We start from the raw sequence: 27,609 nt of genomic DNA, 5'->3' as shown, positions 1-27,609 counted from the left end.
AGACCAGGGACTATCTGTGAGTAGAAACACCAGGCTGAAACATGAGTAATGGAAGGTCCGGTGTAGGTCAGACCACCTGGGCCACAGCTTCTCTGGACTGAGGGAAGGACTCCAGTCAGACCAACAAATGTAGACTGTCTCCCCAGCCCCACTAGTCATGGGCTTACAATGGTTCTTCATGAGGAGGGACTGGAGACAGAGCTGAGACCCCCAAGATTCTCCACACCATTGGTCAGACAGGCCCTGAGGAGACAGCTGAGGGGTCCATCACAGAATTACTTATTGTTGCTTGTATTGATTTGCTACGGTCGCCATAATGAAGTACCACAGACTGGGTGGCTTAAACAACAGAAAGGAATTGTCTCACAGTCCTGGAGGCCAGAAATCTGGGATCAAGGTGTCTGCAGCATTGCTTTCTTCTGCAGACTGTGAAGGAGGGATCTGTTCCAGGCCCCTCTCTTCTTGGCTTGTGGGTGGCCAACTTCTCCATCTCTTCGTGTTGTCTTTCCTCCTTCGTATGTCTGTCTGTGTCCAAATTTCACTTTCTGTAAGGACGCCAGTCACACTGGATTAGGGCTGACCTGAACAACCTCATTTACACTTGATTACCTTTTCAGGGGTGCCAGGGTGACTCAGTCGGTTAAGTGAAGGATTCTTGATTTCAGCTCAGATCATAATCTCATGGCTTGTGAGTTCAAGTCCCGCCATCAGGACCATGCTGACAATGGGGAACCTGCTTGGGATTCTCTCTCTCTGCCCCTATCATACTTATGCTCTGTCTCTGTCTCTGTCTCTCTGTCTCTTTCAAAAGTAAATAAATAAACATGTAAAATAAAATTAGAAAAATAAACTTGATTACCTTTGTAAAACCCTATGTGCAAATACGGTCACATTCTGAGGAACTGGGGATTAGCACCCCAATATATCTTTTTTTTTAAGTTTAAAGAATTTATTTAAATTAAAGCTTGCCCCTTATGGTCAGCGTTAATAGTAACACACAATTTGGGTGTTTGGGGTTTTTTTAGCCTTTTAAATGAAAATATCAAAAGCAAGATTTTATTTATTTATTGAGCATAGCACCACTTACTGTTTATTAATAAAGATTTCTGATGTTGAACATGAACAACTTGAAAAAACATAGTCTACATTTTTTTTATTCTCATGGTATTTACCTGGGACCATGAAGTTTTAGAGAAGATTGTTCTCTTTTTTTTTTTCCCTCTTATTTTTTTGGTAGTAAAATACACATACCATAAAAGTTACCGTCTTAACCATTTTTAAGTGTCGATTCAGTGGTATTAAATACATTCATCTTATTGTACAACCATAACCTCCTTGCATTTCCAGAACTTTCCATTTTGTAAAACTGAAACTCTATACCCACTAGACCTCTATACCTTCCTTCCCCCAGCCCTGGTGACCAGCATTCTACTACTGCTCTAAGTACCTCACATAAATGGAATCATACACTATTCATCTTTTGTGACTGGCTTATTTCACTTAGCATAATATCCTAAAATTTCATCCATATTGGAGCATATTGCTGAACATGTTGAATAATATTTTTTAAGGCTGAATAATATTCTACTGTATGTGTGTGCATGTGTGTGTGTGCATGCACTACATTTTGCTTATCCTTTTTCCTGCTGATGGACTCTTGGGTTGTTTCCATGTTTTAAACATTGTAAATAATGCTGCAATGAACCTAGGTGCTCAAATATCTCTTTAAGACCCTGCTTTCAATTCTTTTGGGTATATATCCAGAAGTAAAATTGCTGGCCCATATGGTAATTCTATTTTTAAATTTTTGAAACTATTTTAGCAACAGCTGTACCATTTCACATTCCCACCAACAGTGCATAAGAGTTCCAATTTCCCCACATCTTCACCAACACTTATTATTTTCTTTCTTTCTTTCTTTCTTTCTTTCTGATAGCAGCTGTCTTGATGAGTGTGAAGTAGTCTCACTGAGTTTTCATTTGATGATGAGTGATGAGCATCTTTTCACATGCTTATTATCCAATTGTATATCTTCTTTGGAGAAATGTCTATTCAAGTCTTTTGCCCATTTTTGAATTGGTTGTTTGTTTTTGTTGTTGTTGTTAAGTTTTAGGCATTTGCTATATGTTCTGGATATAAATCCCTTATCAGATTCCAACTTAGCTTTTTGTGGGACACAATTCAGTGTGTAGCATTATTTTTCAGATGTACAAGTGTCCTCTCCATTTCCAGAAGTGCTGGGGCCTCACATTCCCATTCCTCAATTGAGAACAAAGCCATACAGAGGAAGTGTTGCATTGCTTGGGCATACTATGGAAAGTGGGAGGCAGTTTGAAACCCCCCGCTTCATAATACATTGCACATATACTTTATGTATACTAAGTCTAACATGGCTCTCATTATGGAGAATGGATTCTGTTATTTTCAACAAGTCCTTTGTCTTTTTAAAGTCCAAGGCAGAAAAAAATTTCTCCAACTATTGTGCTACAGACCAGACTCCCTCACCACCCTCTCCCCGCTCATAGACACACCTGACTTACTGATGCTGAGATCCCGACACTCAAATTACACAAAATCACATGCTCCTTTTACTCAGAGGCAGATTTTTCTCTACCTACACTTCAGAAGATACACTAAAGTAAAAGTTTTATCACTAGAGCTGGGCTTTGGGTGTTGTGGTTGTTAATCATTTCACCTTTGTTTCAGTTAAGTCTGGCCTGACATCTTTGCTGAAACACTGTGACAAACACTTTGGACCCAGGACTTGGCACGACCGGGTGTGGCTTGGCCCACCCCTTGTCAGGCAGGTGAAAACAGCCAAGCTCAGTTCAAACATGCTCGAGGGATTCAGCACCTGGAAATCCCCACAAAGCTAATTCTATTCCAGATCTTTCTCAATACCCAGAGGAGGGAGCACAAGGGCTATTTGTCTTTACAAGTTTCCCAGCCTGCAGTTTTATAGTTTGGGAGGTTGGGGTGGGGAATGGTGTGGGGGAGTGGAGGGAGAGGAAAGGGATGGGTAGGAATGCGTATTTATTAGCTTGGGGTCTCAAGTCAGGAAGTAGATCTGATGCCTTAGGGGAGCCCAGTGACTAAATGTCATGCTCTGTGTTCTGAGGGATGATAACAGGAACTAGATGAACCCCAGGCCCTGGGTGCCTACATCAACCCCCTGGCAAGCTCAGACCAAGGGCCTATTTTCCACAGGGCTATTACCTTCGTGATTCTGGCCTCTTGTTGCTTCTCATTATTCTTATTTTCCACATTTCTTGGGTTCCATCCTTGTTTTGCATGTTTCTTGGGCTCCTTCCAATGCTGAGTAATGATTCAGAGCCAAAAGCTTTGAGGTGTTAGCTGCCACTCCACAGAGGAGGGTAACTAGGAGCTCCAGGCACCAAACAATGGGCCCCCACCTGACCCACGGCCTCATGGCTCAAGGCACCTCTAATGAGGGGTTGGGCGTAGCCAGCGCAGAGCAATGTTTTCTTCGACGAGACTAGGGAGAAGCCAGGATATTCCTAACTGAACCTCCATCACTGGTCTTTCTGGGGAAGTTCTCCTACTGCACACGCAAAATGTGACCCTTCGTAGGCCATTGCTCTTCCTCCTCTCTTCTCCCTGGTCCATCCCATCCCAGGTTCATCTCTGGAAGAGTCTTAGCCCCAGATTGCCTTAGCGTGAAGGAGAGACCCGAAATCAGGAAGGGCGTAACACAGTGTTTCCTCTTGTGTGACTCTGGTCTGTGCCACACCCACCGGACACAGCGCTGGCCTGAGCTCCTGGTGGTGGACCCCAGAGCCGGTGTGGGAATTCAGCAGGTCCGAAAGCAGGCCTTAAGTGAGGTGCCAGGCACACGACTGAGCTCTCAAAGCGCATTGTGCAAAATGATGGCAATGATAAAGACGGTAACAACAGCCAACAAGTGCCGAGCGCCGTCTGTGTGCCAAGTGTTGTTCCATTTAGTCCTCACAATGATCCCATGAGGCAGGTACTATCACTGTTTCCATTTTACCAGTGAGGAAACTGCCACAGAGAGGTCCTAGATTGGACAGTTAATACAAAAGCAGAGCCAGCCAGGACTTCAACCCCCAGCAGTCCAGCTCTGGACTAGCACTCTTTTTTTTTTAAGATTATTTATTTATTTTGAGAGAGAGAGAGAGGGAGGAGGGAGAGAAAGAATCCCAAGCAGGCTCCACACTGTCAGCACAGATCCTGATGTGGGGCTTGATCTTACGACCCTGAGATCATGACCTGAGCCAAAATCAAGAGTCTAATGCTTAACCGACTGAGCCACCCAGGAGCCCGTGGAGTTAGCACTCTTAATTACCACGGCTTGCCCACACTGCCAGAAGGACACAGAGCCGAGACAGGATGGGCACCTCCCTTTCTGCCCGTCACTGCGCCCTCCCCGAGTAGGAGTGTGGAGGTTGAGGAGGTGGAGTGAGGATGTAACTGCATCCTTACTCATCCTTCTCCATCCCAAGTCTCTGCCTGTGTCCTGAAGCGTTGAGCTCTTGTTCCAGGTGACAGGAAGCTACCAGAGACAGAGCCAGAGAGTGAGTGGGCAGGTGAGGAAATCAGAAACCTCCACCTGCCAATTCAGGAATCCGTCCAACATGCCTTATGGAACTGACACCTGGCCACCCAGGTAAAGTGTCCAGATGCCCCGGGCAAAGGGAAGTGAACACAAGAGGAAGTTAGAGTTTCCAGAAAGGTGAACAAGGAGGAGTAGAGAAAATAAAGAGGGCCAAGATGTGATAGAAACAGGCTGGAATCAGATGCTCTCTCAATTGGAAGGAACCATAGAGATGAATTAGTCCAAAACTCTTATTAATAATGACAGCTAACATTGAAAGGGCACTAGTGCTTTCCTTGTGTCTACAACAATCCTATGAGGCAGGTGATATTGTTGTCCTCATGGAGAAACTGAGTCAAAGGTTAATTGGCCCAATAATAGGTAGAACCAGGCAACTCTCCTTCACTCCAGGGACCACATTCTGTTGCACTCTTTAACTTTTCATGATGAACCATTCCAAACATACACAAAATCAGAAAGACTCTTATAATGAACTCCCATGAATCCTTTGAACAGTTGCAGTAATTATCAACACAAGATAGATCTTGTCTCATCATCTATCCCCCATCCACTCTTCCTCTACTAGATTATTTTGAAGTAAATCTCATACATATTGTTTCTGTATCATACCATCCTTCCATTATCTGTGAATACATTAATATTTAATAATCTCTAAGAAAAAAAGGACTCTTTATTTCTTATTTTTAGAGACAGAGTGTGTGCAAGTGGGGGAGGGGGCAGAGGGAAGGGGGAGGGAGGGAGAGAGAGAGAGAGAGAGAGAGAGAGAGAGAATCTTAAGCAAGCTCTACATTCAGTGAGGAGCCCAATGCAAGGCTCAATCCTACGACCCTGGAATCATGACTTGGGCTGAAATCAAGAGTGTCTGACTAAAAGAAGTGACTAAAAGGACTAAAAAAGAACTTTCTTGACATAATTGTAATGATAGTGTTATATTTAAGGAAAATACCAATAATTACTTGATATCAAATATCCAAACACTTTTCAAGTATCTCAGATTGTCCCATAAATGTATTCTGACAGTTGGTTCACGTGCATGGGAACCAAAAATAGTCCACACATTGCATTTGGTTAATAAGTCTCTTAAATCTCTAATATTTAAGGTCCTTTCTCTCCCCGTCATCCTTTTGTTGAAGAAATGAAGCCATTCACCCTGTAAAATTTCTCACATTTTGGATTTTGCTGTTGTGTCATTTAATATGTTCCTCTATCCCCTGTATTTCCTGTAAACTGGTAGTTTGATCTAGTTGTTTGATTCAGTTCACATTTAACAGTTTGGAAAAGATACTTCATAGGTGGCACACAGAGTCAAGTCCCCCGTGCTTACATCCACTTGTTGATGAAGAGTCAAGCCCAGCTCACAAAGCTAATGACCGGACGGGGACAGGACCTGGGTCTTCTGACTCTAGGCCTCTGCCCCGCTACTCTACTGCGGGGCTTGGATCTGGCCTTTTCTCCTGGAATGGAAGGATGGTTTGGCTGTCATGTAGCCCTCCTCCTCTTCTGACTCCCTCTGTGACAGAAGCCAAGAGGTGCAGTGGGGAAGTCCAAACCTTTTTTTGGCAGATGGCAACATTTTAATTTTAAACAGATGGTGGCAGGGAGGGGTCTCCCCCAGCCTGGGTGGGGCTATGCACCTTCTGCTTTTGCCAGAGGACTAGAAGCTCGCGAGCCAGGACTCTGGCGCAGAACGCCCTGCTTCTTCCCTCTCTCTCCCTTCCAATATCGAGAACCAATTGACCTGAGTGAGTGCTGACAGGAACATTTCATCCATTTGACTCACTGTGCATGCTCGCAGTGCTGGATGCCTAAGAGAGGGGCGGACTTCCACTTGGGAGACCAGGAGAGAAGTCTCTCACGAAGGTGCATTTCAGAAGTAGGGGGGGGAGGGGGAGTTGGGGGCGGGTCCCCCCCATTCCTGCTACACTGACATGCAAATGCCAGAACCAAGACTGTGGAACAAAGAGAAACAAAACTATCCCCATCACAAAGGAAGAAACCCGCTGGGTACCAAAAATTGGGGCAGTGGGGAGGCAGGGGGGTGGGGGGGGGAAGTGGCTTAAATGCACAGTGACAGTGTGAGTTCACATTTACCGAGCACTTCGAACATGCCAGGCACTTTGTGTGCAGGACCTCATTTAATCTTCACAACGGTGCAAGGCAGAAGGTAGGAGTTTTAATTACCTGCATCCGAGGAGGAGGAACAGAAGATCACGCAGATATGACTAGTGAAGGCAGAATTCAACCGCACATTTTTCTGACTTAGTTTCTGTGGCTTAACCATCAGGCTGCAAGATCAGCTACATTAAGATAGCTATTTGCCAGGGGGTAACCATGTGGAAGGGGGCTTCAGCGGGCTTTAGGAGTGAGTCGCTCAGGCAGTGCACACTGGGGTCCCCAGCCTTTGGGGACCAGTCACCTTACGTTTTAACACTGGTGTCCGGAATCCACAAAGCAAATTTCACAGAAGGATGGAAAGTTCCATAAGGAGCTGAGGGTGGGGAAGCAATAGTTAAGCACTCTCCCGCTCCCTCTCTTGTCAAGTTTAAGGCTCCTAACTGGGAAGGATTATCAGGGTCACATCTGGCACACACAAAGCCTTGGTGTGAATTCGAAAGTGACACCTCCTGTGGGTGGATGAATTGCATAGCCTACCCCCCTCCGGGAGGCCCCTCCTCCAGGGGTGACATCTGCAGAAGGGCTTAGCTCTGGGCAGGGCGGCCATGGGTCCGGTTTCAGCCACGGTCACCTGACATCCACGCTGGAGAGCGGGCAGCAGGGCCCTGAGAGGTCAGTTGTTTCCCCTCCCAGCACCTTGACACTCCTCAAGCCCAGGTCACACTTGCTGAAGCTGTTAACCATCTTTTGGTGGTTGTTTCACGTGACTGTGGTCTGAAGTCAGCTCAGAAGAGGGCAGAACCCAATTACTAGATTACTCAAAGTGCTGGGTGGGGTTTTTTTTTCTTTTCTTTTTTTTCCCACCACAATGAAGGCTGTGGCAGTCACATTCCCCACCTCCCTGCCCCCCGCCCCCCACCAGTTTGACTTCCAAGGCCAGGCTGACGCTGTCGCACATGGCCACCATGAGATTGTGACCATATTATTCCGTCTCTTACTAATAGAGCCAGCCGATTCTTTTTCAGCCATTCAACAAATGGCTTATTTTCGTCACTGGATTTTGTAAAAGAACATGAACAAATATTTGGCCGTCTATGAACATTTTTTGTAAACTGTGCTAAAGTCTCAAGGTAAATATGAATCAGTATAAACCACTGAGAAATAGGTTTGGTCATAACTTGGATACGGTCATCCCACTTTTGGAAATTTATAGTAAAGAAGTGTAAGCGCAAAAGGAAAACAGAAACTTCTGTTCTCAAAGATATTCACGGCTGTATTATTTATAATAGGGGAAGACTGGAAATCACCCGATCTTTATCAGAGAGCATGTAAGTTGGTAAATTATGGTACATACCAGGGTAGAGCCTGTTTGAAATTCTCTCTCTCGCCCCCTCTCCCCCTCTGCCCCTCTCCCCTGCTCCAGCTCTCCCTGTTTAAAATAAAAAAAAATAATAAAAGAGAGCGAGAACTTGTATTTGTTAAATGATACGAAATGCCTATGTTGTTAGGTTTGTGGGAAAATAAAAGGAAACAAATCAATATAAAGTATGATCACAAGTATGTCAGACAAACTTAAAAATATGATATACTGAAAGCAGTCTTAATAGACTTAATGATAATTACTAACATTTGTTGAGTTTTTGCTGCGTGCCAGGTACTGTTCTAAGTGATTTACATACGTTAATTCAGTTTCTCCTTGTAGCGACACCTGAGGTAAATGCAATTATTATGGCCCTCGTTTTATAGATGCGGGGACTGAGGCAAAGCCAAGTAATGTGCCCAGGTCATGTAGCAAACCAGGTAAAAGCAGAAGATGAATCCAGGAAACCTTAATAACCATGCCTTCTAGCTGTAGATCAGCTAATTGAAAAAGAATAATATGGAGACATATCATTAAAGGCAATATATACAATAGAGTGAACCTGGAACATTCTAGTCAATGTGGAAAGCAAGGAAGCTACCGAAACTGAAAGTGGTGTCAAAAGGACTCAAGAGCCAAATGGAAGAGTTTCCCTTGGCTGCACTGGATGGAAACACATCAACTTTTATTGTATTGTATTTATTTTAAAGATTTTATTTTGAGCCTACACCAAACGTGGGGCTGACACAACCCCAAGAACAAGAGTCATATGCTCCACTAAGCCAGCCAGGCACCCCAATATTTTAAACCTAGAGGTTTAAAATCACTTGTAAAAAAGAACCTGCCTGGTTACCTTTAGAAGAAGATTGTGCTTCTAGATATGACTCCCAATTTATAAGAAATATGGAAGACAGGAAAATGTCTTCAACGATTCTGGGAGTGGGGGGAGGGGAGGCGGGGCAGCATGGAATCAGCAAAATCCATACTGTGGGAAACTATAGGACACAGGATCTGCTTTCTTCAACACATAAATTGCAAGGAGAAAAGGGTAGTTTACAATTAAAGATAGTAATTGCAATGATCTTATCTGGATCCTATTTGGAGGAAAAATCCCTGCGACAATCAAGGAAATTCAAATAGTGCCTGGATATTTGATTGAGTTAAGAGATCATTGTCCATGTTCCAGGTGTGATGATGGTATTCTAGTTACACTTTTAAAAAGAAGTCCTTGGGGCACCTGGGTGGCTCAGTTAGTTAAGAGACCAACTCTTGATTTCGGCTCACGTCATGATCTTGCAATTTGTGAGTTCGAGCCACGTGTCAGGCTCTGGGCTGACAGTGTGGGTGACACATGCATGCACTCTCTCTCTCTCCCTCTCTCTCTCTCAAAATAAACTTAAAAAAATCTTTAAACATAAAAAAATTTTAAAAAAGAAGTCCTTTTCTTTTAGAGATGCACTTTGCAATATTTGTGGATGAAAATATGATTTCTAGGATTCGCTTTAATATACTCCGAGAGCAGGAGGGAGTGAATGGGGGGTAGATGCACTAGAGATTGGCCATGAGTTGGTCAATGTTGAACCTGAGTGAGGGGTACATGGAACTCATCCTAGTCATCTCTCTACTTTTATATAGGAGTTAATAATTCCATAATAAATAATTTTTATGGTTAATTTTGTTCTTATTTAAAACCTTTAAATCTTTCACTGTAGAATTGAGGGCCAGAGGAAGGCAGTGGCTACTGGCATGTGCTAAGGGCCACACCACCTGCATTTGAATGGAGCAACTCTCTTTCCGGTTGGGTCATCTAGAGTAGGGAACTTTGCGTTGCTCTATCTCAGTAAAATGGGGATAACAGTACTACCTCCTTTCTCCTTCATCGAGTTATTACAACAACGAAATGAGTAAAATGTTTCCAGGGTCTAAACAATCCATGACACGGATTAAGCACTATATGGATTTACTATTTGTATTGGGGTTTTGTTTTTGTTTTTGTTTTTGTTTTTTGACACAAAGTTGGCTTTAAATATTTCTTTGGGGAAGAGGACACCACATTACTACTCAATTAAGAGAAACATTTTTACAGTCTTGAGGTCGTTATTTTTTTACGTTTATCGTGCTGTGAATTCATAGAGTGTGGGTTCCAGCAGCTCAGGCTCCTTTCCATCAGTTCTCAGGAAGTGTGCTTCTCCGGGTGGGGCAGGCTGGAGTTTCAGTTGAACCTTAGTACCTTCCTCCTTGGCTTCCTTCTTTTTCTGATCATTTTCCTTCACAGGCTTCAGGAAGCTATCTCAACTCTTTGAGCACTTAATATGCTCAACATGTACATTAATTCTCTTGGCAAGAATCTTGCCCTTAACTTATTTGTTTACAATAATGCCAACAGCATGGAAGGTAACGTAGACTCTTCCAGTTTTGCCATGGTAACATTTGGGGCTGTCCTTTTTGAACAGTGCCCATTCCCTTGATGTCCACAATATCACCTCTCTTGTAGATTCGCATGGATGTGGCCAAAGGAATAACTCCACGTTTTCTGAAAAGCCTGGAGAACACACAGCGAGTACCTCTCCTCTTTCCCTTTGTCTTGGTCATTTGGTGAATTACCGGAAGATGGCGTTTCCTGGGTTTCTTTCTTTCTTTCTTTCTTTCTTTCTTTCTTTTTTTTTTTTTTTTTTGTCTTCAGACATAAGTTTCCTGATAAGAGTGTCTCTAGTCATTTTGTGTTGTCTACCCATAGTTCTAACTTTCATCCCACTTTGGATCACCAGCTCCATTTCTAACACGAACTAACAATTCTGGTACTGATTCTGACATGTGGGCTCCCCCCCCCCCACATCCAAGCAATTCTCTGACACCAGCTGGGTGTCCTGCAATTCAACTCAATTCAGACACCATCTACCTGGAGATGGTGTCAGATTCCTACAAGACTGCCCCCCCCAAGACACACCTTCAGATGCTGATCACAAGTCCACATTGTCACCTGTGCTTCTGACCCACTGGCTATAGATCAGAGGTTTTCATGACCCCCTCCCTGGGTTCAGTTAATTTGCTAGAGCCTCTCACCGAACTCAAGAAACCAGCTTACTTACTAGATTATTGGTTTATTGTAAAAGGTTGTGCTCTAGGAAAAGCCTAATGGAAGCGGTACATAGGGCACGGTATGGGGAAAGGGCACAGACTTTCCGTGATCCATGGAAGCACCAATTTCCCTGAATATCCATGTTTTCAACCAGCTCATAAGCTCTCGGAAACTTCTCCTTTGGGGTTTTAAGGGAGGTTTCATTACTTAGGTATGATTGATTGGATCATTGATCATTGCCCACTGGTGGCCCAGCTCACCTTCCACCTCCTCTCCCCTCCCAGGAAGCTGGGGACTGATGGCCCAGTTGGTTCTCTCAGCCAGCCCCCATCCTTAGGTGCTTTCTAAAAGTTACCTCATTAACATAACAAAAGATTCCTTTAGCACTCTCATCTCTTAGAAAATTCCAGGGGTTTTAGGAGCGCTGTTCCAGAAATAGACAAAGACTAAATATACATGTCTTATTATAAATCACAATATCACAATACCCACCTACTCAGTCTCTCACTCTTAATGCATCAGCTGCAATTTTCCAGGTTTTAAAAGTGGAGCAAAACTTAAAGACGCTCGTGAAGCAATCTGAGGGCAATCCTGCTAGATTTTAGCGATGAACTTTCAGTCTTTTATAGTTGTTTGCTCACTCCGAATCTGACAGTTTTTTTGTTTTTTGGTTTTTGTTTTTTGTTTTCTTTGGTGTGCCTCACCTTTATCAAGTCTTTCCGAAGCAACCTGATTTTCATAAGAATGTTCCTTCTGCGACATTTTTCATCATTTCCATAATTCCTAATTACATTGTAACTTTTCGACTGCAACCTTTTAAATTGTGTCTGGGGGCAAACAAACTGACTATTGGCAAGCAGACATCACAACTGGTGGAAGAAGTGCCCAGGTACATGCTGAGAATGCCAATGGCCTGTGTTAAGCTTGCTGAAAGCAGCAGTAGATGATGCTTTACAGAGAGAGTGGAGGCTGCATCAGTTAACCTAGGGGGCTGGTTAAGTGGAGGTTAGCCAGGGGAACCTGGTGTACTCAAGTCAACTGTGGTTGCCTATGGGGGGTGATTTGTTTTAACGATGAACATGTATTATCACTCTTGTCCACCAAAGAAAAAATCCAACCCTTCGTATGTTGGAAACGACAGTAAAAAAAAGGTGTTTTTTTTTAACATTTATTTATTTATTTATTTATTTGAGAGGCACAGAGAGACAGAGCACGCGTGGGGGAGGGGCAGAGAGAGAGTGAGACACAGAATCCGAAGCAGCCTCCATCCAGGCTCTGAGCTGCCAGTGCAGAGCCAGAAGCTGGGGGGGGGGGGGGGCTTGAACTCCCAGATTGGGGGGGATCATGACCTGAGCCGGAAGTCTCATGACCCGAGCGCTTAACCGACTGAACCACCCAGCCACCCCATCTTTGAAGCTACTTTTTAAAGTAAATCCATTCGCAGGGGACTAGGGTGCAAACAAAGAAAATGTGCCGTGAATATCGCTAATTCATACACCCTTGTGTGCAAACAATGGGTTGCTGGATCCTACAGAACCCTAGGGTCTGAGCATGAGCAATCATGGTCGTCACTTGATGCGGGGACAATGTATATAGTGAGTGCTGCTACAACACAGCGCGCTTCCTAAATGCCACAGCAGTCAGGCTTCATCCTAAGAAGGTTCACACACTAATATTCACATGCTAGTTTCATTTTGACTCGAAAGTTACACAGAAACCAAATGATCAAATCTGCATTTCCTTCTCAATCTATATGCAAATAGTGAAGCAGGGATTCCCCTGGTCGCTGGCATTCCGTAACAAAAAGGGTTCCGGACAGCCTCAAGCTCTGCCCTGACACAGATCTAAGCTAGCTGAATGGACACTGGCTGTGCTTTGCCCGATTTCACAGATCTCGCTGCGAGTTTGCTCTGCCGGGACATCCCATTGGTTACTTTGCTCTCTGATCAACTGTTAATTCTCACAGTCCTCGTTGAACAGGAGAGAGGAAGTGAGAGAGGTGTGTAGGTCCTGCTACATTCATTTACATCACTGGACAGATGGGGAGGCCAAAGTTACAAGTCAGATCTGTTTTTATCACACTGGGGCATTCCACATCTCTCCTTTGACTTGGAGATTTATGGTAGGGGCACTTCGTGGCATGTATTTGCAAGAAAACTATTTGGAGGAAGCTCATCCCATTGCAGTGACAATTTCGAGTACAGGCACAGAATCTTCTGTTCCTGTCCCTTGGCACTCACCTCCTGCTTCTAGAAATCTGGGCCTTGAGTCCTTTCAGAAGAGTCCCACCACTTACCAATTGTGCAGACCAAACTGAAAGACTCTTGTCCCCAGATTCCTTAAATGTAATGATGTCACTCACAGATAATACATTCAAAGGCAATCCCATTCCCATTTAATCAGGGAATGTGTTTCCTTGTAACACACGACGGCAAGGTCAAACAAGATGAAATACACAGCGGCTCCCCTGAAGAATCGTCCCCAACCCAACATTTCCCGGACCCTATTATTACTGCACCTCATTCTGTTATTCTTTGGATTGCTAGCAGGTCACTCTTTCATAAACTTAACCAACTGAGCTGCCCAGGGACCCCTACTCTTTCATAAACTGAAAACCTGCTGGCATTATCCAAAATAACTCCAAACCACAAATATTTACCTAACATTGGATTCATGTAGTCGCTTCACAGTTATTTAAAGATCACCAACAATTTAAGCAAGATGCATGAGAGCTAGGCTCAGAAAAGAGAGATTACCATGGGGGTGCCATTTCTGAAGTTAAGGAAAAATAGTCTCCGATTATGCAATCAGATACTCTTGAAATTAAATTATTGTTATTATCACAAGACTCTACACAAATAATCATAGTGTGTGTGCGTGTGTGTGCGTGTGTGAATTTCTGCAATACAGAAATCTAGTTAAAGGCAATCTAAAGTCATAAAAACATAGAATATCACTATGGTTTCTTTGGACTCTAGAGGCAAGAAAGAATCCAACAGAATCCCAAATACGTGAGTTGCTTTAAACCAAAGCCTGAAAAAAGTCATACATTTATCGCGAATACACCACTAAGTAAGGAGGACTCACTTTTCTCTGATGTCCAATAACATGTTCCCTTAAGCTTACACCAGCAGCCTCCTCAAAGGTCATCGGACTTCTGCTAACAGTCTCTTCAAAATCCCTTAGATCTTCACTTAACACTCTTCTCAAAATCCTTTTGACTTCTACCCTCGGATCAGTTCCAAAGCTTTCCCATGTTTTAGATTTTTGTTATAGCAACACCTTACTTCCAAGTACAAAAAAAAACCCGTATTGGTTACTATTTCTTCATAACAAATTACCCTGAGATGAATGGCTTAAAGCAACAAGAAGTATTCATTTAAAAAAGAATTCACATAGTCTGTGGGTCAGGAATTTGGAAAGAGCTTCGCGGAGTATTTCTGGCTTGGGATCTCTGTGAGGTTGTAGTCAAGAGGCTGGCCAAAGCTGCAGGCATATGAAGGCTTGACTGGGGCTGGGAAACCCGCTCCCAAGATGACTCACTCATATGGCTGACAAAATGGTGTTGGTAGTTGGATGGAGAACTCAGTTATTTGCCATGTGACCTATTTCATAGGGCATTTGACATTGCTTCTGATTTCCCCCAGAGGCAATGATCCAAGATAGCATGGTGGAAACTGCACTAGCTTGTATAATCTATTCCCAGAAGCCACACATCATCACATAGTCTATTGATCACACAGACTAACCTTGATACATGTGAGAGGGAGACTATACAAGGGCATGACTAGTAAGAGATAAGGATCATTGGGGCATACATTGGAGACTAGCTTCCACCGTGTACACCTTTAATTCACGTGTTTATGTATCTTAATTGTGACATTCCACTACATTTTTCAACACAGAGTTATTGTCTATTATGCTGTTCTTGGTGCTAAAAAGTACTCATTTCCAAAGCCTGCAAAAATCCCTACTCTCGTGAATCTTTTTTTTTTTTTTTTAATGTTTATTTCTGAGACAGAGAGAGACAGAGCATGAGCGGGGAGGGGCAGAGAGAGAGGGAGACACAGAATGTGAAGCAGGCTCCAGGCTCTGAGCTATCAACACAGAGCCTGATGCGGGGCTTGAACCCACAAACCATGAGATCATGACCTGAGCCGAAGTCAGTTGCTCAACTGACTGAGCCACCCAGGCACCCCTCTACTCTCGTGAATCTTAAATTGTAATGTGAGGACAAAAACAACAATCAAATAAAGTGTATGTCAGTTGATAATGAGTGCTCTGAAGGGAAATCGAAGCAGGGCAAGAGGACTGAGATTGCAAGGGGTGGGGTGGAGGACTGCACTTTAAATAGGATGGTCAGAGAAGTTCCCTTGAGAAGGTGACCTTTGATAAAAGATTGTGAAGGCAGAGAGGGAGTGGTATCTGGAGGAAGAGGCTTCCAGGACAAGGAGACAGAACACACAAAGACATTGCCGGGAGTGGGGGTGAGGGTGGGGGTGGGGAGGGACAGCATCTTTGGGTTGTTGGAGGAACAGCAAAGGAGCCTGTGGGCCCAGAGCAGAGTGAACAAGTGTGAGAGTAGTGGTGATGAAGTTAGAGATGGTGGGAAAGGATAGGCTTCATAGGCAATTGGAGGGACTTTGGCTTTAATGCCAGGTGATTTGGGAAGTCTTGAAGAGTTTGGAGCAAAAAAGTGACGTGGTTGGAATCAAGCATCAACAGGATCACTCTGGTTGCTGTGCTGAGAAGAGACTAAGGAGGGACAAGAGACAGAGAGTTGAGTGATGACAATAATAAAGTAGAGAGGTTATGGAGGCTTGGACCAGAAGGGTGATGGAGGTTGTGAGGTTGGCAGATTATATTTCCAAGGAAGGGCCAATGGGATGTGCTGATGATGCCATATGGAACATGAGAAAAGAAGAGCAGTCAGTTGTGAGCTTGAGGCTTGGCCTGAGCAAGATGAATAATGGGCTGCCTTTTACTAAGATGGGAAAAGCAATAGGAGGAGTAGATTGGAAGGTGAGCATTATGAATTATGAGTTCTGTCTTGGACATATTTCATTTGAGATGTCTGTTAGACACCCAAGTGGAAAAGTTGACTAGGCAATTGGATATACAAGTCTGGAAACGGAGGGAACAAGTGTAGTTAGAGATAAGATCCCAAGATTAAATCATAATCATTAATTATGTTAACAGGTTGGGCAGAAGAAGAGAAATAAACAAAAGCAACTCACAGATGCAGCCAGGGAGGTAGGAGAGAAACCAACCTAATACGATGCTCTGGAGGCAAAATGAAAACAGGAACCTGTTTTGTCAAGTGTTACACTGATAAGCCACATAAGATGCAGACTGAGAATTGACCACTTTTTTTTTACCCCCAAAATGGGAGTGTAAATAGACAACTTTTAAAATGGCGTGATGTTTTGCATTCCCATGTATATGAGTGTTTTTATATATCCTTAAATTGTACAGTGGTAAAAAATACATATAACTATATACACACAAACATACCCAGGCATATGATTATTTATAAATATTTCCTCAGCGTATTCAGTGAACCTAAATCATATACTTCTTACTACAGGCTAAAGTGGTCTTTGTCAACTGTTAACCCCGGCCCACGTAATCATCACCCACCCCTAAGCAAACTGTGCTCCTTCGAAAGAATAAAACAATCAAATTTGAGGGCACCAGGAAATGAATCAGCAGAATACTCTCTGTAGGAAACTAAGCTAAGGATGTGGCCAAGAAAGTTAAAGGTGACTTTTTACTGGAGTATTTTGGGTATTAAATCACCAACCTTATGCATGGTTTGGAAGGTAATGTCTGTAACAATAGGCAAACCAGCATGGACATTTTAATGCATCCATCCCGTCATGAGTTAAAGGCTGGAATAAATGTGATGAAACAAATACTAAGCTGGCTTAGTGTAGCCCTTCACTTAGAATGTGTGCCAAATGACATATATGACCTACAACGTGTGGCTATTAATTCACAAGATTGGATTTTTTTAAAAAACTCAGAATTTAGATAGTCTCAGTTTTGTCCTTCAAAAGAAAAGTTATACACTGATTCCACCAGTGCAAATATTTAACAACTGGCATAGCAAAGGTACCAACCAACCAATCAAAAGAGACACTCAACCAATAAAAATGGCTGCCCAACCAATCAGAACATCAGGAGGTTGTAAGCCCCCTGTGCATCCATTGTGGGGCAGTTTGGCTGTGATATCTGCCACCATTGCCAAGAAATTTGTAGAGACTCTCCATCTCGTGCCTTAGATGCATTTATGACTCAAGCCAGAATGTCAGTCGTGATATGTATTATAGTTAGCCATAGCTTTTGATTCTCAACAGTAATTCCCCACTCGATCATAAACTCAGTTCACTAGAACTGACCCCAAGTGGTCTGGGATCTTTCTAAATTCATTCCAAAGAATGTTCACAGGCAATGCAAGCGAGCCTGGAAGAGAGGTTCCACTGGCATACAGATTCTGTTGGGGGTTTGCTCTTCCCCATGCTCCCTTCTTTCTCCCTGCCAGAGACGAAGCTTGGAAGTTAGGTTGAGTGGGGAGGGTCATCAGTCAAGATTTTCCATGAGTGAATCACCAAAATGGAGAGATAAAGCCTATAATTCAGAGAGATAGGACATACATCCCTCCAAGGGACCTAGTGAAGAAAATGAGGGCAGATCACTTTCTCAAGAGCATGCCTAGGATGATTGCAACAGAAATTACTGCAGTGTGTCTTTAAAATGCAGGTTCTTGGGCCCCACTCCTGACCTAATGAATCAGAATCTCTAGGAGCAAGACTGGGATCTGAATTTTACACCTGCTCTCCATGTGAACCTTATGGAGGCTGAAGTTTGAGAACCACTGAGTTCATGCAGTAAAACTGGGAAGAGAAATGACACAAGGAGAGACCTACTGGCTGAGTCAGGTGGAGCTGAACTCCCGGCCCCCATTGCAGGGGCAGTGTGGGGATCCAGCATTGCTTTCCAAGTAGCTTCTGAAAGCAGAAGGCAGGAACGAAAAGAACATTTTACAGCAGCTTTTCAAGGAAGGATAAAAGTGTATCTAACACCACCCTTTCTTTACTCCTACTTTATTTATTTACTTATTTTACCTGAAATGTGAAACGAAAAGACGATTGTGCATGGGAATGAGCTGGAAGGCATATTACAGAGCCGTCTCAGTAGATCACCATGGGTATTACAGAGGATAAAAGTAGAGACTTTCCTAAGAGGTCACCAAGGTAGCATCCAGATAGTCTGCGTCTACCAAGAGACGGATAACAATGTTCTGGGTTCCCTTTTGTAGCCCTATAGATGTGTGACACAGAATGCCCTCTGCTGTAGACCTAATGCTTAGGACTCCCCCCAAATTATATGTTAAATACTAATGCCCAGTGTGATGGTATTTGGGGGTGTGGCCTTTCGAAGTGATTGGTTCTTTTTTTTTTTTATTTTTTTTTAACGTTTATTTATTTTTGAGACAGAGAGAGACAGAGCATGAACGGGGGAGGGGCAGAGAGAGAGGGAGACACAGAATCGGAAGCAGGCTCCAGGCTCAGCCATCAGCCCAGAGCCGGACGCGGGGCTTGAACTCACGGACCGCGAGATCGTTACCTGAGCTGAAGTCGGACGCCCAACCGACTGAGCCACCGAGGCGCCACTCGAACTGATTGGTTCTTAAGGGGGAGCTCTCGTGAATGGAATTGGTGCCTTTATAAAAGCGACTTCAGAGGGCTACCTTGCCCCCTTGTACCATGTGAGGTTACAGCAAAAAGATAGCCATCTATGAACCAGGAAGTGGGCTCTCACCAAACACCAAATCTGACAGCACCTTGATCTTCCCAGGCTCCAGAACTGTGAGAAATAAATGTGTGTTGTTTATAAGCCACCCAGTCTACGATATGCTCTTACAGAAGCCCAAGCGGATGAAGATATGCTGCTTTTCAGAAAACTATAACCCTCTGTGTAAACTTAAATTATTGATGAAAGTGATATTCTACAAAGAAAGAGTGTGGGGCAGAAAACAAGACCTCTAAGAGGTTTTCAGAGACCTGGACCCCTTCCATGTCTGGAAATTTCAGAATATTAAAAAAATAAATAACAAAAATTTAAGGCCAAACAGGGTTACAGAAACTTTGATGTCCTAAATATACACATGTGACAAATTAACTTTCAACAGCAAAAATAAATAAATAAATAAATAAATAAATAAATAAAATTAATAGGTAAATGCCCCAATATAATTGTTCATACAATATCAGAATTTATTTTAAAACTATTCATTTATATGGGCGCCTGGATGGCTCAGTGGATTAAACGTCTGATTTCTCTGCTGTCAGCATAGAGCTCACTTTGGATCCCATGTCCTCCCTCTCTCTGCCCATGGTCTCTCTCTCTGTCTCTTTCAAAAATAAGTAAACATTAAAAAAAAAAGTACGTATTCATTCATGATGCATCGAAAATACCATGGTCTGGTTACGCAGTAGCAGAACACGGATTTAAAGTTACATGAACAAGTCTAAATCCATCAATGTGTTGCTTTGACTGTATACGTTATGACCTCACTTGAGGGTAAAGTACAAACACTAGAATAAATGCCTCCGGTGAATTGCAGTCGGGGCCAATGCCCCAACACTTGCCTTTCAATATGGCCTGGTAGTGATGAGTTCTCCGGGCCTAACAGATTCTTGGGACACCAACTAGACATGTGACCTTGGGCAGTTCATTTATGCTCTGTTACATGCGTTTCCCAATCTGTACAATGAGGGAAGATGATTTCTTTCCAGCTCTATGCGTCTATTATAGCTTCATCTCTTCTAGTCTGTTTACTATGCATTTCTACAGTACTTCTCATCTGGTACCAAGAGGGTAAGTTGCTAGAATTTCCTTGGTGCCAGTCAACTGTGTAAAAAGCTTTCTGGTTCCTTTTCTTATCCTTCAATTCAGCCTCTTGCTCTGAGTTCTTTTCTTTACCAGTGGGCCAGCTCTTTAATAAACATTTCACGAGCTGTCTCAATAATTAACAACTAATTAACAAGAAGGCCTTCCTGCTAGGGGTTGACGCTTTCAAAGAGAAATGAGCAGGAAAGTTGCTTTGCTTTCTGTGTTCACAAGGTCCTGCCATTGTCATTGTAATATGCTGGAGATTGTGGTTCCTGAATAGTGTGAACAATCTCATTAAAGGTCTCTGCTGGCACAATCAATTCCCTGTCAGAGGACCATATCGATCCTCAAGAACTGTCATTGAGTTCCAGGCTGCTTGTAAAAAATTGACAACCGGAAGTGTGGTTCAGTTTGGGCTATTTATTTCTGGGAGAAACCTGTGTAATCATATGGAATCTAAGTGGCTCCCTTGGTTGCCCTGGCAGGCTGAAAACACTGACTGGTGGTTTTCTGTCAAAAGTTTTCGCAGGATGTCCTTTCCGGATACATAGGCGTGCAAAGTGCCTGCCAGTTACTCCGTCCCCTTCTAACGTGCCTCTGAATGTCCACGATGTCCGCCTTCTTGAAATTCCTCAATTTGCAAGGCTCGTGTCATGTGCTCATGCTTCCCTGGCCGCAGCTGACAGGACCAGGAAGGAGCACCTGACTGAAAGGAGCCTACCTATCCAGTGATGGACGAGATAAGCCTCGTACTGGAGCTTCGCCTGGCACAAGTGCTGAGTACTTGGAGGGTGGACGGAGGGTGTGCTGTGCTGGAGGCTGGTTTGGACAAGAGAGAGAAAACGATGTAGTTGCTGGTGGTAGAAGCAATGGAAGCAGAGAAAAAAGCACGACTGGTAAAAATGAAGAAGAACGACTCAAAGTAAAGCAGAGGCTTGGCATCTAGAAATGGGGAGTCCTGATAGTGTTGATGGTCATGTCTACAGTTGGTCGCGGGCAGATATGGATGGCCCCACTTCCCATAGTGGCTTCTTATAAAGCATATATTTTTGTAATGCTTGAAATGCTGTGCCTGGAGATGTAAGGAAGGATGTCGTCTGTGGCACTGTTTATCAAAGCAAAGAGTTATAAAACAATTTAGCTGTATTATCATGAAAATGGTTGAATAAACAGTAGTCCATCCATATTATTGATTTCTACACATCTATTTTTCAAAGTCGGGTTGATCTACAGGTACTAAGAGGTAGTGATTTACAAACTATATTAAGTAAAAGAAGACGATATCATAAAGTCAATTTCAGTAAAAGTAAAATGTACACATTTGTACTTTCACAAGTATACATATATGAACATGTAGAAAATGGTCTGGAAGGATATACCCTAAACTTAACTATGAGCAAATCTGGAGAAGAAAGTAGGATAGTAGTATGGGGTGTAAGGCAAGACAGAATTTTTTTTTACTATATATTTTGTATTGTTAAATATTTACAGCAAGTATGTATTTTTATATATCTTAATACAACAGTTTTTTCATAATAGTTTTTTAATGTTTATTTATGTATTTTGAGAGAGAGAGAGAATAAGCATGAGCAGGGGAGAGGCAGAGAGAGGGAGAAAGAGAATCCCAAGCAGGCTTCATGCTGACAGCACAGAGCCTGACGCGGACTCAATCCCACGAACCCCAAGATCTTGATCTGAGCTGAAACCAAGAGCTGGGCGCTTAACTGACTGAGCCATCCAGGCGTCCCTATAATAGTTTTTAAATAAATTTTATTAATGTACTGATCTCTCTCCCAGTTCTGCCATAGGCAGCTATTTGTCTCAGGAAGGTTTAGGATTATTGTAGTGTATATTCAAGAAAGCCCGTGCAGGTTTTGACATTGAAAAGAAATGTAATGGCCAAGACAATACTCTTTAAAGTCAGTTTGAAATCCTTTAACTCCCAATACATATCAGGTTTGAGCTTGGAAGATTCTAATCTATAGTTTTTTTCCTAATGCAGAGACAATATTCCTACTTATGAACCAGGATAGGGAGAAAAAAGAGAAACGGTGAAAGAGAAAATAGGTGAGAGCCAACAGCTCAGGAAAGAAAATTCAAGATGAGCATGGAATGCTTTAGAAGCACTTGGACCATCTTGGAGATATTGCAGGAGAGGGTGGATGACAACTTCTCCAGGCCTAATGCAAGGAGGTTGTACACTGTGAGTCCAAGACTCTGTTTCTGGTCCCCCACAACAAAGGAGCCCTTGTGTCCTTGAGAGGGGACCCAAAGCATCTGAGTAGATGAGGGGCCAGCAAAGCCATAGGGTTGGAGGAGATGTTTCAGTGTAGAGTGACAAATGACCAAGCTATAGGCTACAGCAGAGGGATCAGCATGGTAGGATCAGGATGCCACACGGAACCCTACTCACAGTCACCAGTCTGGGGAGATGGTCTGTCCAGAGGACAGAGACAGTCCTCCACCATCCCCCATTCTGGGGAAGGGTAAGGAAAGGGCACACTCTGAAAGGGACTTATCCCAGGGGATGGTTTTATCCTGAAGAGACTTTTTACACCACTCCAGATGATACCCAACTGAATTTGGAATAGACTGTTTAAGTGGGGAGGACACTGTTTAAACCAGAAGAGATTGGAATATTGTTTATGGCAAGTCTGAATTTTCCTGGATATTCTGAGGGGTGAGACTTATGAAGAGCTATGAGCAGTGCTAAAGAAAAAGAAGCACATTTTCTTTGCACATTTCAGTTGTGACTAGAAAATTTTGTGACTGCTACATTTATATATATTTTTGACTTAAATTTACAGCCACTCTGAAGGTTATTCTAATTGGTAGTCTCCCTTCCTTCCTTCCTATCTTTCCTTCTTTCCTTTCATTCTTTTTTTTCTATTTGAGGTTTGATTTATTTTATTTTATTTAAATCCAAGTTAGTTAACATACAGTGTAGTAAATGGTTTCATGAGTAGAATTTAGTGACTCATCACTTACATGTAACACCCTTGTGTTGCTCATCCCAACAAGTGCCTTCCTTAATGCCCATCACCTATCTAGCCCTTCCCCGCACCCAACACCCCTCCAGCAACCCTCAGTTTGTTCTCTATAGTTAAGAGTCTCTATGGTTTGCCTCCCTCTCTGCTTTCATCTTATTTTTCCTTCCCTTTCCCTATGTTCAGCAGTTTTGTTTCTTAAATTCCACACATGAGTGAAATCATATGATATTTATCTTTCTCTGACTGACTTATTTCACTTAGCATAATACACTCTAGTTTCATCCATGTTGTTGTAAATGGTAAGATTTCATTCGTTTTGATCTCTGAGTAATATTCCATTGTATATATATATACCACATCTTCTTTATCCATTCATCAGTCAATAGGCATTCAGGCTGTCTCCATACTTTGGCTATTGTTGATAGTGATGCTATAAATATTGGGGTGCAAGTGCCCCTTCAAATCAGCATTTTTGTATTCTTTCATTCTTTAAAGTTTTTTCTTTTCTTTTTTTTTTTTAATTTTATCAATCTCTATCCCAGCATTTTAAAGTAAGCCAACTTGTTTATAACTTTTCTTTTTTCAATTGTCTGGGATTCCTCCCCTGCCCCCCTTTCCATTTCTAATGTTCTTGAACAGGGTCATTTATCTCTACTGGAAAACTATTTCTGACCCAAGAAATAGTATGAGTCCAAAATAGCATAGAAATTAAATTCCATCACAAAAAAAAAATGGGGAAAAAATGTCCAAGTTCATTTTGGATTTTAAGTTGAATATATTTCCTCTTCTTTTCAATGGGCTATTAGATAGCTTCTGAAGGAAAAAAAATGTACACACACATACATATACACACACACAGATTTCTGGTAACCTTATTACTGCAGAATTTGATCTGTAATAATATAAATGAATATGATAGTGTCAAGTCTTAAGATATTTCTTTGAGAGAAGTATATCTTCTGCAAGGAAGTAAAAAGTTAAGAGCAGAATATGCATCAAATATTCAGAAATAAATTAGAGCAGAATCGTTATTTTATGCCTGGAACCATTAAGTGATAAAAAGACTCTGGATCTAGAGTCACGAGATGGGTTCCAATCTTTTTCCGTCCATCAATTAGAAGTGTGCAATTGGGCTAGTCATTTGATCTTCCTGAGTTTCAATGTCATCACCAGAAAATGGAGAAAACACCATGCAATCCGTCATCCCATAGGGTCATTATGACTGAGAATGAAGTGAAACAATGCGCATGTAGGAACTCTGAAATGATGGGCTGATGATGGTGATGACCGCCATAATCATCTGAGACATTCACTTATGATAGTGCAAGATGTGTGTTGGAGGTGGAGGGTGGAGCCTGCATTTTATGCCTTTATAGCAATTTCCCCACTTTTCTCCTTCAAAATTCTGTGACTATTCTGTAACATTTAACGCTGTCTCTAGATAATTTTGGAACACTGGTATGACAGTGACAATATAGTCAGCGAATAAATTACTTGGCTAAGTGGAGTCAGGTCACCAACTTCTACTCTTACTTTTCACCACATGGACTCATCACCTTGTTTTCACAGACCAACTAGGAAGAGTCAGAAGAAGAGAGGTAACTTTTATTGAGTGCTTGCAGGGTGCCAGGCTTTTTACATACATCACTTCATTTAATATTCACAGCAAGATGGGCATTATTTCCATCTTACAGATGAGGAAACTGAGGCTTAGAGAGACTTGGTCAAGATCACAGAGATAGTAGTGAGTAGAGGCGCCACCTCGCAAACCTGGGGCTGACCGTAACACCTGTGCTTTTCTCCCACTGCAACACTGTCTGCCCAATTGCCCAGCAACTGACATCCGGGCAAATCTTCATTTTCAACTGCAACAGAAGACAGAGACGACACACGATGGCTGAAATCTCAAGTGCGAATAGGTTAGTGCTTTCACCCTCTTCTTTCAACCTTAACTAATAACAAGTAATAAACTTAACTATCGATTTTCTCTTTCTGTCCTCTGCTGTTCAAAATCCTTCTCGAATTTTGGTGAGAGGAGCCAACAAGTCATGAAACAGACTTGTGAAAGCAGGAGGAAGCTGGGGACTGTCCTCCATTTGAACTGCAGTCCCCAAGTAACCAAGGATTGATTGTATAATTGGGGTAAAAAGCCAATCGGTACACAATTTGTAAATACCCAGAACCCTCCATGGCTGACATTAGGCTAGTCGTTTTATTCCTGGGGTCCCAAGATAACTGGGTTTCCACAAAGGAATAAGACAAGGAGCAGTCATAAATTGTTTTCAAGATTTTAACAAATTTAGGGGCACCTGGGTGGCTCAATTGGTTAAGCATCCAATGTTGGCTCAGGTCACAATCTCATGGTTCGTGGGTTGGAGCCCCACGCAGGGCTTTGTGTTAGCAGCTCAGAGCCTGTAGCCTGCTTTGGATTCTGTGTCTCCCTCTCTCTGCCCCTCCCCCACTCATGCTCGCTCTCTCTCTCTCTCTCTCTCTCAAAAATAAACATTTTAAAAAAGATTTTAACAAATCTATTGTAATTCACATATCTTAATATGAATAAGCCAACACAAACGTCTAAGTATCTTTACTTTGGGCTAGAGCTCAAGACAAACCCATATGAAATAACTACCATTACCTCCAACCTAATCAGAACAACAGCAAAAACAAATATTTACTGAGCACTTTCTCTGTGCTGGGCACTTTGAACTCACTGTCTCATCTGATACTCAAAACAACTCAGTAAAAGAGATAGCATTATTCCCCTCTCACAGATGAGGAAACAGGCACAGAGAGGTTAGGTGCCTTGCCTAGGGTGACACAGCTAATAAGTGTAAAAGCTGATGTTCACTGGTTATGATTAGTTATGGCCTGGTGATCACAACCAATGTTTGGCAGATGTCCATGTCTTTGGTAAGAAACATGGGAGGGAAAGGAAGCATTTGTTTTTACTTAGTCAAGGTCAAGGAGTAAGGACAAACAGTTCTTCATGGGAAAAAGTTTGGGAAGAGCTGAGTTATACCATTCTGGAAACGAGAGTCATTCTGGGGGGCACATAGAATCAGAAGTTTGTCTTGGGCACCTGGAAATTTGGCTTCATTGGTTTTGGAGGAGATCGCCAAAGGTGATGCTAGACAACTTAACGCTGAGATGAGTATGATGTCCAGAAAGGGCGCACACACACACACACACACACACACACCTAAATTGGTTTCACTAAAGATGAAACAGGGTTGTGTTGCCTCAGTCATGAGGCTATTCTGTTGCTGCTATAACTACTCAGACTTCTCTTTACACACCTGTGAGAGAGACCTCACACCTATCACAACTATTCAGTGCAGCTCTAGATCCCGTTTGATGAGAAGCAGTATAGGCGACTGTAGACAGAACGGTCTTGGGAGCCAGACCACCAGCGTTCAAATCCAGACTCCTTACTGGCTGCGTGACCTCGGACAAGTTACTCAGACTTCTTGCCTCAGTTTCCTTATCTGTACCACTGGGATAACAAACCTAATGCCGATCTGCTAAGGTCCTTGTAGGAATGAAAACGGTTGGAATTTGTCTAGCACCTCAAACAGCACCTGGTGCGTGGGAAACACTGGTAGGTGGCAGCTAATATTAGCATTGCGGGAAGAAGTCTATGGACACAGTAAAGAAATCTGTGTCTGGCTTTTGAATAAAGTAAAAAATGTTTTTTCAAAAAGTCAGGATAATGGTTACTACTAGGTGGATGGAAGAGCTTGCTGTCAGAAAGGGCAGCTGGGAAGTCTCTGGAGCAGATAACATTTTGTTTTCTTGACCTGGGTAGTAATTACACAAGTATTCATCTCACAAAAATTTGTGAAACTTTTCTTGAGGTTCGTGCACTTTTCTGCATGTTTTTTTTTCTAAATGTCCCATTAGAAAAAGGTCAACTAGAGGAAGGAAAAGGAAGGAGGAGGAAGAGGGAGGAAGGAGGAGGAAGAGGGAGGAAGAGGGAGGAAGGGGAGGGGGAGGAAAGGCAAGGGGAAGCTCCGTGGAGTGTGACTTCCCCAACACGAAGCACTTTTGCAGCCAATGGCCATTTCACAGAAAATCTAAGGCAAGATCTGTTTGTTTGTTTTTTTAATTTTTTTTCTTGTGATGAGACCTTTTTTTTAAATTTTATTTTATTTATTTATTTATTTTTTTAATTTTTTTTTTTCAACGTTTATTTTTGGGACAGAGAGAGACAGAGCATGAACGGGGGAGGGGCAGAGAGAGAGGGAGACACAGAATCGGAAACAGGCTCCAGGCTCTGAGCCATGAGCCCAGAGCCTGACGCAGGGCTCGAACTCACGGACCGCGAGATCGTGACCTGGCTGAAGTCGGACGCTTAACCGACTGCGCCACCCAGGCGCCCCTTTATTTTATTTTTTAATTTACAGCCAAATTAGTTAGCATATAGTGCAACAATGATTTCAGGAACAGATTCCTTAATGCCCCTTACCCATTCAGCCCATCCCCCCCTCTCACAACCCCTCCAGGGACCCTCTGTTTGTTCTCCATATTTAAGAGTCTCTTATGCTTTGTCCCCTCCCTGTTTTTATAATAT

The 27,609-nt window shown here is 42.8% G+C and overlaps 1 pseudogene; it reads right to left on the bottom strand.

Moving 5' to 3' along the window:
• Positions 1-10,183: 10,183 nt before the first annotated feature.
• On the bottom strand, positions 10,184-10,664 carry LOC124521044 (60S ribosomal protein L21-like; annotated as a pseudogene).
• Between the last annotated feature and the right edge of the window lie 16,945 nt (positions 10,665-27,609).

Source organism: Lynx rufus, unplaced genomic scaffold (genome assembly GCF_022079265.1).
Source record: "Lynx rufus isolate CCGP_SWC_20201006 ecotype Redwood Valley unplaced genomic scaffold, mLynRuf1.p SCAF_3, whole genome shotgun sequence".
Lineage (NCBI taxonomy): Eukaryota > Metazoa > Chordata > Mammalia > Carnivora > Felidae > Lynx > Lynx rufus.
Note: the sequence above shows the minus strand (reverse complement) of the source record. Positions and strands in the feature narration are given on the sequence as shown.